This window comes from Mesoplodon bidens (genome assembly GCF_964165515.1).
Source record: "Mesoplodon bidens genome assembly, chromosome: Y".
NCBI lineage: Eukaryota > Metazoa > Chordata > Mammalia > Artiodactyla > Ziphiidae > Mesoplodon > Mesoplodon bidens.
In genome coordinates, this window is record NC_138180.1 from 21,148,308 (window position 1) to 21,162,807 (window position 14,500).

The window sequence follows — 14,500 nt, forward strand, 5'->3', positions numbered from 1 at the left end:
CTATTTTCCCCTCGACTTTCTGTGATTTCCTACATCTCACCTTTCTTTGCAGACAAGCCATTTGAAATAACCTTAACTTATTTCACAGCCAATAAGTCTGTGAAATAATGTGTAGTTTTCAGAGAATTCTTCTTATATATTTAGGCAGAAAATCTGACCTGCCATAGTTTTCAAAACAGCATAATTTCACTCTTCTCAATGATGAATCTGTTGTATTACACAACCTTTGAGTATTTAGCTTTATCAATGACATGTACTTTAAAAATGTTTGAGAGATCCTACCAGTCTTTGAAAACATCCTTGTTCCTTGTTTCAGTTCCAGTTTTATGTATATTTTCTGCCTTGCACCTGATTATTCCAACGTCTGATCGATGGCCTAGGGAATCTAATTCTGGTATTGATTGTTTTTGCTGATTGTCTCCCCCTGTAGTTGATTTCTTCATTATTGTGTAAATTTAGATCATGAGCTGATGTTTAGCTAAACATCTGACTTTGTAAGAGGCTTAGGTGTGAACACTCGTAAGCTTCATCAGAAAGTCCGCAAAGATTTATTTGTGTCCCTCCAATGAGTTGCCCACGAGGACCCCGTTTTCTACAAGGGTTGGTCCACTACTCCCTCTAGAGGCACGGCCTCAGACAGGGCTGCTTTGCGCCCCACGATCTGGGGCAGTAGCAGAGGGCGGCCTGTGGCCCGGGTAGGAGCCTCTCTGCCTGTGTCCCAGGGACCCATCTGCCTGCGAACTTCGATCACCTGGCAGGAAGCTACGATGCCCAGACCTATGGTTAGCTGTGCAGCGAGGTGTACTGCGTGGACAGGTTCCACACACACTTCAAGTAAGAGGGCGGCCTGAGTGGAAAGGTGAGAGTTTGGGCAGTTGTGCAGACAAAGAAGGCGCCCTTTGTCCTGGGCCTAAATGCTTGTGACACCCCTCTGGGCCTGCCGGGCTCTGAGGGCCCTGACCTGGGCACCCTGCTCCCCTACCCTTTGTTCAGTCACAGCAGAGATGGCCACACCCACTCCCTCTGTGAGGGCAGTGTTCCAACCTTCCTCTGCCCCGCCCCTTCTCCGCAGGTTACCATGGACTACCGATGCTGCATTCTGAGTCCAGGGAATTCCGAGAATGCCAAGGGCAGACATGATGACCTTAAATGATTTCCTCTTGTGTCAGTTTTGGTAAACGTTAGGAGCTAGGAACTAGTCCACTTTACACAAATGTTCAAATTTACTGGCATTTCATATATTCTCTGCTATAACATTCTCCTGATTCTTTCTGTATATTCTTTACTTATGTTTTGGTTTTCCTTAATCAAAGCGTGTCTTTTAATCTTGGCAAAGAATATTCTTTGGACTTACTACATCACCTGAATTTTATACGTTTTCTATTGTATTATGTTCTGCTCATATCTTTATTTATATTTTTTCTATGTTCTCAGGTTTATTGTTTTGATATTCGATGTCAATTAAAACACTTGGTTATTCATTTTAATAAATCTTTTTACTTATAAAGATTTGAATTTTTCAAGATTCCAGCTTACTTGTAAGTTTCTAAGGGTCAGGTCCTCTACATTGTGGCTGGCCTAAGTCTTAGTTCCTCATATAGCAATGTATATATTGACCTATTTTCCCCTCGACTTTCTGTGATTCCCTACATCTCACCTTTCTTTGCAGACAAGCGATTTGAAATACCCTTAACTTATTTCACAGCCAATAAGTCTTTGAAATAATGTGTATTTTTTAGAGAAATCTTCTTATATAATTAGGCAGAAAATCTGACATGCCATAGATTTCAAAACAGCATAATTTCACTCTTCTCAATGATGAATCTGTTGTATTACACAACATTTGAGTATTTAGCTTTATCAATGACATGTACTTTAAGAATGTTTTAGAGATCCTACCAGTCTTTGAAAACATCCTTGTTCCTTGTTTCAGTTCCAGTTTTGTGTATACTTTCTGCCTTGCACCTGATTTTCCACCATCTGATGGTTGGCCTAGGGAATCTAATTCTGGTATTGATTGTTTTTGCTGCTTGTCTCCCCTTGTTGCTGATTTCTTCATTATTGTGTAAATTTAGATCATGAGCTCATGTTTAGCTAAACAGCTGACCTTGTAAGAGGCTTAGGTGTGAACGCTCGTAAGCTTCAGCAGAAAGTCCGCAAAGATTTATTTGTGTCCCTCCAATGAGTTACATGCGCGGACCCCTTTTTCTACAAGTGTTGGTCCACTACTCCCTCTAGAAGCTGGGACTCAGACAGGACTGCTTTGCTGCCCCCGATCTGGGATAGTGGCTTTGGGCGGCCTGTGGCCTGGGCAGGAGGCTCCCCACGTGTGTCCCACGACCCATCTGCCTGCGAACTTCGGTCACCTGGCAGGAAGCTATGATGCCCAGACCTATGGTTAGCTTTGCATCGAGGTGTACTGCGCGGACCGGTTCCACACACACTTCAAGTAAGAGGGAGGCCTGAGTGGAAAGGTGAGAGTTTTGGCAGCTGTGCAGACAAAGAAGGCACACTTTGGCCTGTGCCTAAATGCTTGTGACACACGACTGGGCCTGCCGGGCTCTGAGGGCCCTGCCGTTGGCCCCCTTCTCCCCTGCCCTTTGTTCAGTCACAGCAGAGATGTCCCCACCCACTCCCTCAGTGAAGGCAGTGTTCCAGCCTCCCTCAGCCCCGCCCCCTCTCCGCACTTTACCATGGACTACAGATGCTGCATTCTGAGGCCAGGGCTTTCCGAGAATGCCAAGGGCAGACATGATGACCTTAAATGATTTCCTCTTGTGTCAATTTTGGTAAACTTTAGGAGCTAGGAAATGGACCACTTTACACAAATGTTCACATTTACTGGCATTTCATATATTCTCTGCTATAACATTGTCCTGATTCTTTCTGTATATTCTTTACTTATGTTTTGGTTTTCCTTAATCAAAGTGTGTCTTTTAAATCTTGTCAAAGAATATTCTTTGGACTTACTACCTCAACTGAATTTTATACGTTTTCTGTGGTATTAACTTCTGCTCATATCTTTATTTATCTTTTTTCTATGTTCTCAGGGTTTATTGTTTTGATCTTCTGCTGTCAATTAAAACACTTGGTTATTCATTTTAATAAATCTTTTTACTTATAAAGATTTGAATTTTTAAAGATTCCAGCTTACTTGTAAGTTTCTAAGGGTCATGTCCTCTACATAGTGGCTGGTCAAAGGCTTAGTTCACAATATAGCAAAGTATATATTTGACGTATTTTCCCCTCGACTTTCTGTGATTACCTACATCTCACCTTTCTTTGCAGACAAGCCATTTGAAATAACCTTAACTTATTTCACAGCCAATAAGTCTGTGAAATAATGTGTAGTTTTCAGAGAAATCTTCTTATATATTTAGGCAGAAAAGCTGACCTGCCATAGTTTTCAAAACAGCATAATTTCACTCTTCTCAATGATGAATCTGTTGTATTACACAACCTTTGAGTATTTAGCTTTATCAATGACATGTACTTTAAAAATGTTTTAGAGATCCTACCAGTCTTTGAAGACATCCTTGTTCCTTGTTTCAGTTCCAGTTTTATGTATATTTTCTGCCTTGCACCTGATTATTCCAACGTCTGATCGATGGCCTAGGGAATCTAATTCTGGTATTGATTGTTTTTGCTGATTGTCTCCCCCTGTAGCTGATTTCTTCATTATTGTGTAAATTTAGATCATGAGCTCATGTTTAGCTAAACATCTGACTTTGTAAGAGGCTTAGGTGTGAACACTCGTAAGTTTCATCAGAAAGTCCGCAAAGATTTATTTGAGTCCATCCAATGAGTTGCCCGCGAGGACACCGTTTCCTACAAGTGTTGGTCCACTACTCCCTCCAGAGGCACGGCCTCAGACAGGGCTGCTTTGTGCCCCACGATCTGGGGCTGTGGCATTGGGCGGCCTGTGGCCCGGGCAGGATCCTCTCTGCGTGTGTCCCAGGGACCCATCTGCCTGCGAACTTCGGTCACCTGGCAGGAAGCTACGATGCCCAGACCTATGGTTAGCTGTGCAGCGACGTGTACTGCGCGGACAGGTTCCACACACACTTCAAGTAAGAAGGCGGCCTGAGTGGAAAGGTGAGAGTTTGGGCAGCTGTGCAGAAAAAGAAAGCGCCCTTTTTCCTGGGCCTAAATGCTTGTGACACCCCACTGGGCCTGCCGGTCTCTGAGGGCCCTGCCCTGGTCCCCCTGCTCCCCTGCCCTTTGTTCAGTCACAGCAGAGATGGCCACACCCACTCCATCTGTGAAGGCAGTGTTCCAACCTCCCTCAGCCCCGCCCCTTCTCCGCAGGTTACCATGGACTACCGATGCTGCATTCTGAGTCCAGGGCATTCCGAGAATGCCAAGGGCAGTCATGATGACCTTAAATGATTTCCTCCTGTGTCAGTTTTGGTAAACTTTAGGAGCTAGGAACTGGTCCACTTTACACAAATGTTCAAATTTACTGGCATTTCATATATTCTCTGCTATAACATTCTCCTGATTCTTTCTGTATATTCTTTACTTATGTTTTGGTTTTCCTTAATCAAAGTTTGTCTTTTAATCTTGTCAATGAATATTCTTTGGACTTACTACATCACCTAAATTTTATACGTTTTCTATTGTATTAAGTTCTGCTCATATCTTTATTTATATTTTTTCTATGTTCTCAGGTTTATTATTTTGATCTTCTGATGTCAATTAAAACACTTGGTTATTCATTTTAATAAATCTTTTTACTTAAAAAGATTTGAACTTTTCAAGATTCCAGCTTACTTGTAAGTTTCTAAGGGTCAGGTCCTCTACATTGTGTCTGGCCTAAGTCTTAGTTCCTCATATAGCAGTGTATATATTGACCTATTTTCCCCTCGACTTTCTGTGATTCCCTACATCTCACCTTTCTTTGCAGACAAGCCATTTGAAATACCCTTAACTTATTTCACAGCCAATAAGTCTTTAAATAATGTGTATTTTTTTTTTTTTCTTTTTGCGGTATGCGGGCCTCTCACTGTTGTGGCCTCTCCCGTTGCGGAGCACAGGCTCCGGACGCGCAGGCCCAGAGGCCATGGCTCACGGGCCCAGCCGCTCCGTAGCATATGGGATCCTCCCAGACCGTGGCACGAACCCGTATCCCCTGCATCGGCAGGCGGACTCTCAACCACTGCGCCACCAGGGAGGCCCCAATAATGTGTATTTTTTAGAGAAATCTTCTTATATAATTAGGCAGAAAATCTGACATGCCATAGATTTCAAAACAGCATAATTTCACTCTTCTCAATGATGAATCTGTTGTATTACACAACCATTGAGTATTTAGCTTTATCAATGACATGTACTTTAAAAATGTTTTAGAGATCCTACCAGTCTTTGAAAACATCCTTGTTCCTTGTTTCAGTTCCAGTTTTGTGTATACTTTCTGCCTTGCACCTGATTTTCCAACATCTGATGGTTGGCCTAGGGAATCTAATTCTGGTATTGATTGTTTTTGCTGCTTGTCTCCCCTTGTAGCTGATTTCTTCATTATTGTGTAAATTTAGATCATGAGCTCATGTTTAGCTAAACAGCTGACCTTGTAAGAGGCTTAGGTGTGAACGCTCGTAAGCTTCAGCAGAAAGTCCGCAAAGATTTGTTTGTGTCCCTCCAATGAGTTACCCGCGCGGACCCCTTTTTCTACAAGTGTTGGTCCACTACTCCCTCTAGAGGCTGGGACTCAGACAGGACAGCTTTGCTGCCCCCGATCTGGGATAGTGGCTTTGGGCGGCCTGTGGCCTGCGCAGGAGGCTCCCCACGTGGGTCCCACGACCCATCTGCCTGCGAACTTCGGTCACCTGGCAGGAAGCTATGATGCCCAGACCTATGGTTAGCTTTGCATCGAGGTGTACTGCGCGGACCGGTTCCACACACACTTCAAGTAAGAGGGAGGCCTGAGTGGAAAGGTGAGAGTTTTGGCAGCTGTGCAGACAAAGAAGGCACACTTTGGCCTGTGCCTAAATGCTTGTGACACACGACTGGGCCTGCCGGGCTCTGAGGGCCCTGCCGTTGGCCCCCTTCTCCCCTGCCATTTGTTCAGTCACAGCAGAGATGGCCCCACCCACTCCCTCAGTGAAGGCAGTGTTCCAACCTCCCTCAGCCCCGCCCCCTCTCCGCACTTTACCATGGACTACAGATGCTGCATTCTGAGGCCAGGGCATTCCGAAAATGCCAAGGGCAGACATGATGACCTTAAATGATTTCCTCTTGTGTCAATTTTGGTAAACTTTAGGAGCTAGGAAATGGTCCACTTTACACAAATGTTCACATTTACTGGCATTTCATATATTCTCTGCTATAACATTGTCCAGATTCTTTCTGTATATTCTTTACTTATGTTTTGGTTTTCCTTAATCAAAGTGTGTCTTTTAAATCTTGTCAAAGAATATTCTTTGGACTTACTACATCAACTGAATTTTATACGTTTTCTGTGGTATTAAGTTCTGCACATATCTTTATTTATCTTTTTTCTATGTTTTCAGGGTTTATTGTTTTGATCTTCTGATGTCAATTAAAACACTTGGTTATTCATTTTAATAAAAATTTTACTTATAAAAATTTGAATTTTTAAAGATTCCAGCTTACTTGTAAGTTTCTAAGGGTCATGTCCTCTACATAGTGGCTGGCCAAAGGCTTAGTTCACAATATAGCAAAGTATATGTTGACGTATTTTCCCCTCGACTTTCTGTGATTTTCTACATCTCACCTTTCTTTGCAGACAAGCCATTTGCAATAACCTTAACTTATTTCATGGCCAATAAGTCTGTGAAATAATGTGTAGTTTTCAGAGAAATCTTCTTATATATTTAGGCAGAAAATCTGACCTGCCATAGTTTTCAAAACAGCATAATTTCACTCTTCTCAATGATGAATCTGTTGTATTACACAACCTTTGAGTATTTAGCTTTATCAATGACATGTACTTTAAAAATGTTTTAGAGATCCTACCAGTCTTTGAAAACATCCTTGTTCCTTGTTTCAGTTCCAGGTTTATGTATATTTTCTGCCTTGCACCTCATTATTCCAACGTCTGATCCTTGGCCTAGGGAATCTATTTCTGGTATTGATTGTTTTTGCTGATTGTCTCCCCCTGTAGTTGATTTCTTCATTATTGTGTAAATTTAGATCATGAGCTCATGTTTAGCTAAACATCTGACTTTGTAAGAGGCTTAGGTGTGAACACTCGTAAGTTTCATCAGAAAGTCCGCAAAGATTTATTTGTGTCCATCCAATGAGTTGCCCGCGAGGACCCCGTTTCCTACAAGGGTTGGTCCACTATTCCCTCCAGAGGCACGGCCTCAGACAGGGCTGCTTTGTGCCCCACGATCTGGGGCTGTGGCATTGGGCGGCCTGTGGCCCGGGCAGGAGCCTCTCTGCGTGTGTCCCAGGGACCCATCTGCCTGCGAACTTCGGTCACCTGGCAGGAAGCTACGATGCCCAGACCTATGGTTAGCTGTGCAGCGAGGTGTACTGCGTGGACAGCTTCCACACACACTTCAAGTCAGAGGGCGGCCTGAGTGGAAAGGTGAGAGTTTGGGCAGCTGTGCAGAAAAAGAAAGCTCCCTTTTTCCTGGGCCTAAATGCTTGTGACACCCCACTGGGCCTGCCGGTCTCTGAGGGCCCTGCCCTGGTCCCCCTGCTCCCCTGCCCTTTGTTCAGTCACAGCAGAGATGGACACACCCACTCCATCTGTGAGGGCAGTGTTCCAACCTCCCTCAGCCCCACCCCTTCTCCGCAGGTTACCATGGACTACCGATGCTGCATTCTGAGTCCAGGGCATTCCAAGAATGCCAAGGGCAGACATGATGACCTTAAATGATTTCCTCTTGTGTCAGTTTTGGTAAACTTTAGGAGCTAGGAACTGGTCCACTTTACACAAATGTTCAAATTTACTGGCATTTCATATATTCTCTGCTATAACATTCTCCTGATTCTTTCTGTATATTCTTTACTTATGTTTTGGTTTTCCTTAATCAAAGTTTGTCTTTTAATCTTGTCAAAGAATATTCTTTGGACGTACTACATCACCTGAATTTTATACGTTTTCTATTTTATTAAGTTCTGCAAATATCTTTATTTATATTTTTTCTATGTTCTCAGGTTTATTGTTTGGATATTCTGATGTCAATTAAAACACTTGGTTATTCATTTTAATAAATATTTTTACATATAAAGATTTGAACTTTTCAGGATTCCAGCTTACTTGTAAGTCTTTAAGGATCAGGTCCTCTATATTGTGGCTGGCCAAAGTCTTAGTTCACCATATAGCAGTGTATATATTGACCTATTTTCCCCTCGACTTTCTGTGATTCCCTACATCTCACCTTTCTTTGCAGACAAGCCTTTTGAAATACCCTTAACTTATTTCACATCCAATAAATCTTTGAAATAATGTGTATTTTTTAGAGAAATCTTCTTATATAATTAGGCAGAAAATCTGACATGCCATAGTTTTCAAAAGAGCATAATTTCATTCTCCTCAATGTTGAATCTGTAGTATTACACAACCATTGAGTATTTAGCTTTATCAATGACATGTACTTTAAAAATGTTTTAAAGATCCAACCAGTCTTTTAAAACATCCTTGTTCCTTGTTTCAGTTCAAGTTTTATGTATACATTCTGCCTTGCACCTGATTATTCCAACATCTGATGGTTGGCCTAGGGAATCTAATTCTGGTATTGATTGTTTTTGCTGCTTGTCTCCCCTTGTAGCTGATTTCTTCATTATTGTGTAAATTTAGATCATGAGCTCATGTTTAGCTAAACAGCTGACCTTGTAAGAGTCGTAGGAGTGAACGCTCGTAATCTTCAGCAGAAAGTCCGCAAAGATTTGTTTGTGTCCCTCCAATGAGTTACCCGCGCGGACCCCTTTTTCTACAAGTGTTGGTCCACTACTCCCTCTAGAGACTGGGACTCAGACAGGACTGCTTTGCTGAACCCGATCTGGGATAGTGGCTTTGGGCGGCCTGTGGCCTGGGCAGGAGGCTCCACACGAGTGTCCCACGACCCATCTGCCTGCGAACTTCAGTCACCTGGCAGGAATCTATGATGCCCAGAACTATGGTTAGCTTTGCATCGAGGTGTACTGCGCGGACCGGTTCCACACACACTTCAAGTAACAGGGCGGCCTGAGTGGAAAGGTGAGAGTTTGGGCAGCTGTGCAGACAAAGAAGGCGCACTTTGGCCTGGGCCTAAATGCTTGTGACACACGACAGGGCCTGCCGGGATCTGAGGGCCCTGCCGTTGGACCCTTCTCCCCTACCCTTTGTTCAGTCACAGCAGAGATGTTCCCACACACTCCCTCAGTGAAGGCAGTGTTCCAACCTCCCTCAGCCCCGCCCCCTCTCCGCAGTTTACCATGGACTACAGATGCTGTATTCTGAGGCCAGGGCGTTCCGAGAATGCCAAGGGCAGACATGATGACCTTAAATGATTTCCTCTTGTGTCAATTTTGGTAAACTTTAGGAGCTAGGAAATGGTCCACTTTACACAAATGTTCAAATTTACTGGCATTTCTTATATTCTCTGCTATAACATTGTCCTGATTCTTTCTGTATATTCTTTACTTATGTTTTGGTTTTCCTTAATCAAAGTGTGTCTTTTAAATCTTGTCAAAGAATATTCTTTGGACTTACTACCTCAACTGAATTTTATACGTTTTTTGTGGTATTAAGTTCTGCTCATATCTTTATTTATCTTTTTTCTATGTTCTCAGGGTTTATTGTTTTGATCTTCTGATGTCAATTAAAACACTTGGATATTCATTTTAATATATATTTTTACTTATAAAGATTTGAATTTTTAAAGATTCCAGCTTACTTGTAAGTTTCTAAGCGTCAGGTCCTCTACATTGTGGCTGGCCAAAGGCTTAGTTCACAATATAGCAAAGTATATATTGACCTATTTTCCCCTCGACTCTCTGTGATTTCCTACATCTCACATTTCTTTGAAGACAAGCCATTTGAAATAACCTTAACTTATTTCACAGCCAATAATCTGTGAAATAATGTGTAGTTTTCAGAGAAATCTTCTTATATATTTAGGCAGAAAATCTGACCTGCCATAGTTTTCAAAACAGCATAATTTCACTCTTCTCAATGATGAATCTGTTGTATTACACAACCTTTGAGTATTTAGCTTTATCAAAGACATGTACTTTAAAAATGTTTTAGAGATCCTACCAGTCTTTGAAAACATCCTTGTTCCTTGTTTCAGTTCCAGTTTTATGTATATTTTCTGCCTTGCACCTGATTATTCCAACTTCTGATCGATGGCCTAGGGAATCTAATTCTGGTATTGATTGTTTTTGCTGATTGTCTCCCCCTGTAGCTGATTTCTTCATTATTGTGTAAATTTAGATCATGAGCTCATGTTTAGCTAAACATCTGACTTTGTAAGAGGCTTAGGTGTGAACACTCGTAAGCTTCATCAGAAAGTCCGCAATGATTTATTTGTGTCCCTCCAATGAGTTGCCCACGAGGACCCCGTTTTCTACAAGGGTTGGTCCACTACTCCCTCTAGAGGCACGGCCTCAGACAGGGCTGCTTTGCGCCCCACGATCTGGGCCAGTAGCAGAGGGCCGCCTGTGGCCCGGGTAGGAGCCTCTCTGCCTGTGTGCCAGGGACCCATCTGCCTGCGAACTTCGATCACCTGGCAGGAATCTACGATGCCCAGACCTATGGTTAGCTGTGCAGCGAGGTGTACTGCGTGGAAAGGTTCCACACACACTTCAAGTAAGTGGGCGGCCTGAGTGGAAAGGTGAGAGTTTGGGCAGCTGTGCAGACAAAGAAGGCGCCCTTTGTCCTGGTCCTAAATGCTTGTGACACCCCACTGGGCCTGCCGGGCTCTGAGGGCCCTGACCTGGGTCCCCTGCTCCCCTACCCTTTGTTCAGTCACAGCAGAGATGGCCACACCCACTCCCTGTGTGAGGGCAGTGTTCCAACCTCCCTCAGCCCCGCCCCTTCTCCGCAGGTTACCATGGACTACTGATGCTGCTTTCTGAGTCCAGGGCATTCCGAGAATCCCAAGGGCAGACATGATGACCTTAAATGATTTCCTCTTGTGTCAGTTTTGGTAAACGTTAGGAGCTAGGAACTAGTCCACTTTACACAAATGTTCAAATTTACTGGCATTTCATATATTCTCTGCTATAACATTCTCCTGATTCTTTCTGTATATTCTTTACTTATGTTTTGGTTTTCCTTAATCAAAGTGTGTCTTTTAATCTTGGCAAAGAATATTCTTTGGACTTACTACATCACCTAAATTTTATACGTTTTCTATTGTATTAAGTTCTGCTCATATTTTTATTTATATTTTTTCTATGTTCTCAGGTGTATTGTTTTGATATTCTGATGTCAATTAAAACACTTGGTTATTCATTTTAATAAATCTTTTTACTTATAAAGATTTGAACTTTTCAAGATTCCAGCTTACTTGTAAGTTTCTAAGGGTCAGGTCCTCTACATTGTGGCTGGCCTAAGTCTTAGTTCCTCATATAGCAATGTATATATTGACCTATTTTCCCCTCGACTTTCTGTGATTCCCTACATCTCACCTTTCTTTGCAGACAAGCCATTTGAAGTACCCTTAACTTATTTCACAGCCAATAAGTCTTTGAAATAATGTGTATTTTTTAGAGCAATCTTCTTATATAATTAGGCAGAAAATCTGACATGCCATAGTTTTCAAAACAGCATAATTTCACTCTTCTCAATGTTGAATCTGTTGTATTACACAACCATTGAGTATTTAGCTTTATCAATGACATGTACTTTAAAAAAGTTTTAGAGATCCTACCAGTCTTTGAAAACATCCTTGTTCCTTGTTTCAGTTCAAGTTTTATGTATGCATTCTGCCTTGAACCTGATTATTCCAACATCTGATGGTTGGCCTAGGGAATCTAATTCTGGTATTCATTGTTTTTGCTGCTTGTCTCCCCTTGTAGCTGATTTCTTCATTATTGTGTAAATTTCGATCATGAGCTCATGTTTAGCTAAACAGCTGACCTTGTAAGAGGCTTAGGTGTGAACGCTCGTAAGCTTCGGCACAAAATCCACAAAGATTTTTTTGTGTCCCTCCAATGAGTTACCTGCGCGGACCCCGTTTTCTACAAGTGTTGGTCCACTACTCCCTCTAGAGGCTGGGACTCAGACAGGACTGCTTTGCTGCCCCCGATCTGGGATAGTGGCTTTGGGCGGCCTGTGTCCTGGGCAGGAGGTTCCCCACGAGTGTCCCACGACCCATGTGCCTGCGAACTTCGGTCACCTGGCAGGAATCTATGATGCCCAGAACTATGGTTAGCTTCGCATCAAGGTGTACTGCGCTGACCGGTTCCACACACACTTTAAGTAAGAGGGCGGCCTGAGTGGAAAGGTGAGAGTTTGGGCAGCTGTGCAGACAAAGAAGGCACACTTTGGCCTGGGCCTAAATGCTTGTGACACAAGACTGGGCCTGCCGGGGTCTGAGGGCCCTGCCGTTGGCCCCCTTCTCCCCTGCCCTTTGTTCAGTCACAGCAGAGATGGCCCCACGCACTCCCTCAGTGAAGGCAGTGTTCCAACCTCCCTCAGCCCACCCCCTCTCCGCAGGTTACCATGGACTACAGATGCTGCATTCTGAGGCCAGGGCATTCCGAGAATGCCAAGGGCAGACATGATGACCTTAAATGATTTCCTCTTGTGTCAATTTTGGTAAACTTTAGGAGCTAGGAAATGGTCCACTTTACAGAAATGTTCACATTTACTGGCATTTCATATATTCTCTGCTATAACATTGTCCTGATTCTTTCTGTATATTCTTTAGTTATGTTTTGGTTTTCCTTAATCAAAGTGTGTCTTTTAAATCTTGTCAAAGAATATTCTTTGGAATTACTACCTCAACTGAATTTTATACGTTTTTTGTGGTATTAAGTTCTGCTCATATCTTTATTTATCTTTTTTCTATATCTCAGGGTTTATTGTTTTGATCTTCTGATGTCAATTAAAGCACTTGGTTATTCATTTTAATAAATCTTTTTACTTATAAAGATTTGAGTTTTTAAAGATTCCAGCTTACTTGTAAGTTTCTAAGGGTCAGGTCCTCTACATTGTGGCTGGCCAAAGGCTTAGTTCAAAATATAGCAAAGTATATATTGACCTATTTTCCCCTCGACTTTCTGTGATTTCCTACATCTCACATTTCTTTGCAGACAAGCCATTTGAAATAACCTTAACTTATTTCACAGCCAATAAGTCTGTGAAATAATGTGTAGTTTTCAGAGAAATCTTCTTATATATTTAGGCAGAAAATCTGACCTGCCATAGTTTTCAAAACAGCATAATTTCACTCTTCTCAATGATGAATCTGTTGTATTACACAACCTTTGAGTATTTAGCTTTATCAATGACATGTACTTTAAAAATGTTTTAGAGATCCTACCAGTCTTTGAAAACATCCTTGTTCCTTGTTTCAGTTCCAGTTTTATGTATATTTTCTGCCTTGCACCTCATTATTCCAACGTCTGATAGATGGCCTAGGGAATATAATTCTGGTATTGATTGTTTTTGCAGATTGTCTCCCCCTGTAGCTGATTTCTTCATTACTGTGTAAATTTAGATCATGAGCTCATGTTTAGCTAAACATCTGACTTTGGAAGAGGCTTAGGTGTGAACACTCGTAAGTTTCATCAGAAAGTCCGCAAAGATTTATTTGTGTCCCTCCAATGATTTGCCCGCGAGGACCCCGTTTCCTACAAGGGTTGATCCACTACTCCCACCAGAGGCACGGCCTCAGACAGGGCTGCTTTGTGCCCAACGATCTGGGGCAGTGGCAGTGGGCGGCCTGTGGCCCGGGCAGAGCCTCTCTGCGTGTGTCCCTGGGACCCATCTGCCTGCGAACTTCGGTCACCTGGCAGGAAGCTACGATGCCCAGACCTATGGTTAGCTGTGCAGCGAGGTGTACTGCGCGGACAGGTTCCACACACACTTCAGGTAAGAGGGGGGCCTGAGTGGAAAGGTGAGAGTTTGGGCAGCTGTGCAGACAAAGAAAGCGCCCTTTTTCCTGGGCCTAAATGCTTGTGACACCCCACTGGGCCTGCCGGGCACTGAGGGCCCTGCCCTGGTCCCCCTGCTCCCCTGCCCTTTGTTCAGTCACAGCAGAGATGGCCACACCCACTCCATCTGTGAGGGCAGTGTTCCAAACTCCCTCAGCCCCACCCCTTCTCCGCAGGTTACCATGGACTACCGATGCTGCATTCTGAGTCCAGGGCATTCCGAGAATGCAAAGGGCAGACATGATGACCTTAAATGATTTCCTCTTGTGTCAGTTTTGGTAAACTTTAGGAGCTAGGAACTGGTCCACTTTACACAAATGTTCAAATTTACTGGCATTTCATATATTCTCTGCTATAACATTCTCCTGATTCTTTCTGTATATTCTTTACTTATGTTTTGATTTTCCTTAATCAAAGTTTGTCTTTTAATCTTGTCAAAGAA